The sequence below is a fragment of the Carassius gibelio genome, chromosome B3 (assembly GCF_023724105.1).
Source record: "Carassius gibelio isolate Cgi1373 ecotype wild population from Czech Republic chromosome B3, carGib1.2-hapl.c, whole genome shotgun sequence".
In the NCBI taxonomy this organism is placed as follows: Eukaryota; Metazoa; Chordata; class Actinopteri; order Cypriniformes; family Cyprinidae; genus Carassius; species Carassius gibelio.
Window position 1 is genome coordinate 12,736,783 of NC_068398.1, and position 6,477 is coordinate 12,743,259.

The window sequence follows — 6,477 nt, forward strand, 5'->3', positions numbered from 1 at the left end:
ATGGTTTTCATTGTCTTTCCCCTGCATGGACATGTCGAGACCTTGACTTTCATCAAAGTTGCTAACTGTGTGCGCTTCTGCTCTAATAGCTCGCTCTTCATTAGTGTGGCACAGGAGCTGTCAGGTTGAGTATGTCAAGCATAAAGAATCAGAGAAGCTGCTTCCAGGTCTCTACCTCATCAGCCACCATTACTGCTGCTTTTTAAACCAAGCCACTCCTTCTTATGTTTCTCTGTCATATAATCCATATTTTGGGGAAAAGGTACAGTGGCGCTGATGACTGTTGTGAGCTGCTGTGTCCTGGAGCAGGAAGAGGTTTGCTCACGTGAGCGTCCTGTACATAATAAGAAATCCTTTGAAGGTGGGACATGCCTGTCATCCTATAAATCATCCAGAGACAAGTATTCCTCTCTGGCAGTGCGGCCAGGCGCCGTTCTCATTATCCGGTGTGGGCTTGCCTGTCGGGGAAGAGCGGTGAGGTGAGACACTTTGATAAAAAATACTTCACAAAGTCGGCGTCACCATTAACGGCTCTCGTGTGAATGCGATGAGGAGAGGGATGAGAAAAACACACTGTGATTTTAGCACCGATAAAATTGATTTAAAGTCGTATCAAAACACGACAAGCTTTTTACAAGTGTCATGTACTTTTACGGAGAGGGGCCCATTTTCCAGCTCTGTGCTTTGCTCATCAGTTTGGCAGTGCAGCAGCAGAGCAGAGGTGATTACTTTAGAGAATTAGATTTAATCACGTAAAATGCTGAGGGATCTGTTCTTGGGTTATAATACTGCTTGGAGAGTTTGGTTTGTTTATTCCCGATTGGATTTTATTTAATGAGTTTTAATGTTATGGATTACTTTTTTTTTTGCAACTGTTTATAAGAAAAGCAGTATTAAATATTCGGGTTTTTTTTTCACTTGTAAATAAAGCAGTTTTTTTTAAGTGCTATCAAGAAAATGGAGGAAGAAGTGATTTATTTTATTTTATTAATTTAGCTCTGCACTTTATAACATAAACTGTATTCTGAATGAATATGAAGAGAGGCATCTTTAATGGCACTATCCATGAATGCAGTACACTTTTGGTGTCTAGTGAACTTTTTTTTAGATGCATAAATCCCATGTTTCTTATGTATTGTGAGCTATTAGATCGGTTAAATGAGCTAATAGGCTGCCTAACATAAAGTTAACCTAGAAATGAGCTAGTTTTAAATGTATCAAATCACTCCCTGCCCTTAAAATTGTGATTTTTAGTCTCCGAACCTTAGATGATTAGAATTTTTTTCCCCTCTGTATCCAACAATAAAAATCATATATACATTTTTATAGTTTGACCAAATCAGTCAGAAACACTAAAAATACTAAAAGCAATTTTGCTAACTGCTTAATTAGTCTGTTTGGTTTGCACATTTACTTAGTATGTGTTACTATTAATCAGAATAAAATCACACATATTAAAGTATAAAAAAAATAAATAAATAACAAGATTCACGTGGCAAAATGAAGCACTTTATTTAGGTCCTTAATAAGCTGTCTAAATGGCACTTTTCCATTAATAAAATAATGAATGAAAATATATGTTTTCTTTTTATTTTTCCAATAATGCTAAAAAGGTCAAGAGGTGAAACTAGAAGAAAAAAAAAAAAACAGGAAACAAACAGTAAAAACTAAAATATTTTGAAATATTAAAATATTGTAATCTAAAATGAAAATATATATATTAAATGTAATTCATTCTTGTGATGTCGAAACTCAATTTCCAGAAGCCTTTACTCCAGTGTTCAGTGTCACATAATAATTCAGAAATCATTCTATGATGATTTGCTGTTTAAGAAATATTGCTTGTTATCAATGTTGAAAACACGGTTGTCATTTTTGTCAGGATTCTTTGATGAATAGAAAACCACAGCATTTATTTGAAATGGAACATTATAAACTTTTTTTTTTTTTTTTTTACTGTGTCCTTGCTGACTAGAAGTATTAATGTATTTAAAAAAAATCTCACTGACCTTAATCTTTTGAATGTTTGTGTATTTCTTGTTTGACCTCTTGAGGTTGTTACCTGTTGGCCATTATTAAAGAAGAGAAATAAAAATCTCAATTTATTCATTCATATTTTATTCATGGAAAGTGCCTAGATTATTAAAGGACCAAATAAAGTGCTTGATTTGAATCAGGTGGCAGAAATCCACAGTCTTGTGGCCTAAATAAATGTGACCACGGTCAGTGCAAAAGCAGCTCTTTTTTTTTTTTTTTTTTTTTTCTCTAACAAGGATGGACTAATACTGCATGAAGACAGACATTTCTGGCATGCTGTTCATTAGGTGAGACAGTGTTGTGACACTCATAGCCCTCTGATGGCCTCGCTCATTCTACATGCCAGTCTGAGCTCTAAATGCTGAAACCGCAGCAGGACACAAAACTGTCTCTGACTTGACAGCCATGACAAGGGCTTGGCCTTATCAAATCAAGATGGAATGCTAATTGAGAGGCTTTTTGCAGGAATCTTGTGGTGCTTTTGTGCAGGCATTTGTAACAAACTTTGCTTTAGAGGAGATCACATATTTTGTGTGTCATGCACAAAATCAGCTACAACAATCCTCGCTTCCCCTCGATATTCCCTCTTTTGAACAGTTCTCAGCAGGTATTTCCGTCCATTGACATCTGTGGGATTTTGGGTATACTTCAGACTTTTTTTTTCACCCTCACAGCAAGACAAAATGCTTTCTCCAATATAAGTTGTATGTCCAACACTAGCAAGTTCAATTGTAAAATTAATGCAGGTTTGTTGAGAGAGCTGATGAAATGAGGAATGTTTTGCTGAATTGTAATGAATTTCAGCAGATGGATGATGACTCTTCAGCACTTCAAATTGTGTCTCGAGAGTGGAGCAATATGCTTTTTTTTTTTTTTTTTGCTCATTAGCACATCTATTTTTGATGTTTGTAACGGTGCAACATACTGTTTCAATCCACCTTTTTACCCTTATGAGTATGCTAATCCATAGCATCAAAAGATCTTTAACATCTGCTGTGTTATCAAAGTTATTTAGAGGTTAAATTGATCAATTACAACTGCTTGATGTTTAAAGGTTGGTATCTTGAAGCTTTAAATAAACTGGTTTGCATTAAAGCACAGAGTTTTATGCTATTGCAGCCGTTATAGATCCAAATATGCAATTATGATTGTCGAAATTTTTTTGTATTTAAGGGTTAAAACACGCTAAGAACATCTGCATAAACCAGGATAGTTGTTCTAACATGATCACCAAACATTCAGTAGCATAGTAACAAAATGTTACTTTTTTTTTGATGGAACTTAAGTGTTGGAATAAGATTTATTTAATTTACATATTCCTACAACAAAATATTCTTTGGGGGCAAGAAAGATTTGTGTATATGATCAAAATTGCTGGCAGTAAAAGAGTTAAAATCTCATTAAAATCCTTCTTAACTATAGTTAAGTAGTGTAAGAACTTAAAGCATCATCCACTTTATCTCTAGTTATTACCTTCTGCATCAGCCACTGAAAACTTCATACTGGTTGACCATAATGTAGGATGCTTTCATAGGCCATTAAAAGCTCTAGAATAACATCCTAATGCACCATCACACTCTCCAACCATCTCTGACAGGCAGACGAGGCATACCTGACTTTGTTGACATTACTTATTAAGGCCGAGGTACAAGATGCTTCTGAAAAGCTCAAAGTTCATGACATTTTCAGCACTGTCTGTTTATTTCTCGGTATTTACTTTGAAGGTTAAACTGGCCTCTACCAGTAATTGCGCTGTTTCCTTCCGCGTGATCATAGCAAATCAATGGTAGACCTTTTCAGAGCACACTGATGTGTTTTAAAGGAATAATGCTTGATTCATCGCTCTGACAGATGCTGCAAATACTGCATTCATAACAAAGGACATCACTGCACATAAAAGATGAAAGATAAATGACCATTAGTTGAGAATTTATAGATTGAAACCAAGGGACTGTATAGCTAAAACCAGTTTTGTTTTGCTTTTGAAAGGAAGAGATATGTAGGAGCATATGAGGACACTGTTACACCATTTTCTGTCCTCTGATGTCCACTTTTGTGTCTTTGACAAAAACAACAAAACAACAACTAATTTTGTAATTTGAGCTCTAATTTTAGTTTGTTATAATAAGGGTATGTAAGTATATTAATGACTAATGTTTCTTGAAACAAAGCACATGCACTACATTAAATAAATACATAAATACTTGCATTTTCTTTGTAATTATATATAAAATCTGCTAGAAAATGTTTCAATAACCATTAGAAAATTAACAAAATTCTTCACATTTCAGTTCTTAAAAGTAAACACTTTTTAATGGTGTGAGGAACATTTTAATAATCTGAAGAACCTTTTTTTCTTCATCATAAAAAAACAAACATTTTGTTCAATGAAAAGTTTCCATTAATTTTAAAGGATCTTCATGGAAGCAGCAATGCTAATAAAGAACCTTTCCTTTTAAGAATATAATTGAAAAAATATTTTAATAAAATAAAATAGACATTTTTTTTAGGAGCTGAAATTCAACGTGGTTGTATATTTAAGCATGTTAATTTTATAAAATTTAATATAATTGGTAATATTTCATACAATTTCATTATTAAAATTTATATTAAATATTCAGCTTTCAAAGTTAACCGCCCACGCCCCCCCCCAAAAAAAAAAAATTTAATTAAAATTGATCAACATATTTTTTTCTTCTAGCATTTCAGGATGCTTTCAAAGATATTTGTCATTAATTTTCTCCTAAATAAATTTTACATTCCCCACTCACTGTCACTGTTCCTTTATGATTTTGTATGCAAATGACACCCGGTATTGTTCACACTCTTGTTCATCTAGTTCAATAGACATTTAAATCTAGATATTCTTTATAAAAGTTGAGACTCGTCCAAGCCCCCCTAAAATGCCTCGTTCTAACATGCCCCAACATCTCTACATCACGATGTGGGAACATTTACATAACACCACCCAGATGTTCACGCTAAGAAAGAAGGCGTACCTTTTATTCTAGTTTTAGTATTTTTGTTGCCGCCGCCGCCATCTCATATAGATGCTGTGTGTTTCACTGTGAAAGCGAAACTACTTTGTTTGGCCTTCCAAAAGTGGACGATATCCGCTTCGTCATGCATGGAGGTGATCCGTGCTGGTCGCTGAGGAAATACAGCAACTTTGCACTGTGGATCGCAGGATCTGCTTTCACCATGGGCGAAGCGGCGTCCAGCCCGAGGTTGGCACTTGTAGTTGCTGCAAGACCAAGGTACGCTCCTTCATAGAATCTGCCGACTGCACCGTTCTCAAGCCGCCCGCCTCTGCTCACTCAAGCCAGCCACGGCTCACTCTAGACCTTCAGCCTCTGCTCACTCAAGGCCGCGGTGTGCGACATCATTTTTGTTGAGAAATTGAAACTACTTTGTTTTTGCCTTCCAAAAGAAAACACAACTAGAAATCATGTTTATATCACATTTATAATGGGTTATGGGGCAAGGCATCACAATATGTTAAGAGGCGTAACAATTCCGTCACACGCTTGAGGCATTCAGCCAATCACAACGTGCTGGTTAGCTGACCAATCACAGCACACCTCGCTTTTCAGAGAGATGAGCTTTGTGAAAATCAACGTGTTTCAGAAGGTGAGGCATAGAGGAGAATCAATAATGTACAGCATGTGGAAAATTTTTTTTTTTTTTTTTTTTTTTTTTTTTTTACCTTAAACTGCATAAACATTTCATTACAGCAAATACACAAAATAATGTTCCTTTTAGCAGCATTATATGACCCCTTTTAATGTTTTCATGGCTCTGGCATCATTTATGTGATGTATATTATGTGATGATTTCTGAATAACTGGGGGGAAAGAGAGCTGTGTGTTCAATGTTTTATGATGTTTATAGAGCAAGAAAATCTTATTTTCAGTTTTTACCATAGACCCTTATGCATTGATGTTTTCCTACTGTCAGAATTGTGCATCAGAATAACCAATGAAAAGATGCTTAATCTGTCAAAGTTTTAACGGTTTTCCACTGGCCTTGAGAGTTATCCAGAGGTTGAATTGAACAAAACTTGAATGAACTTCTCGTACTGCATTGAGGGTGAAAGTAAATGTGTGTGCGTGTGTGTGTTTTATTTATTTTTTAGATTAATTTAATTTGTTTTGCTGTGCTACATTATGTGAGATAAATGTAATGACACACCTCAGCAGTCACTGTATGCTTTACGGGTTTCTATTTCATATCAAGACAGTTAACTTGGAGTGTTTTAAACAGTAACAGGAGCGCAATGAAGAAACAAATGCTGTGCACACCAAACACTGAGCTTCTCACTTCTTCTGTTTATTGACCTTGCTTGGGTTCTAAATGTGTTAAAGCATTTCATGTCAAAGGCAAAGTCTCTCGAGCTACAGTACTTACAACTTTGTATTTTGCCCATATTTAATCTTTTTA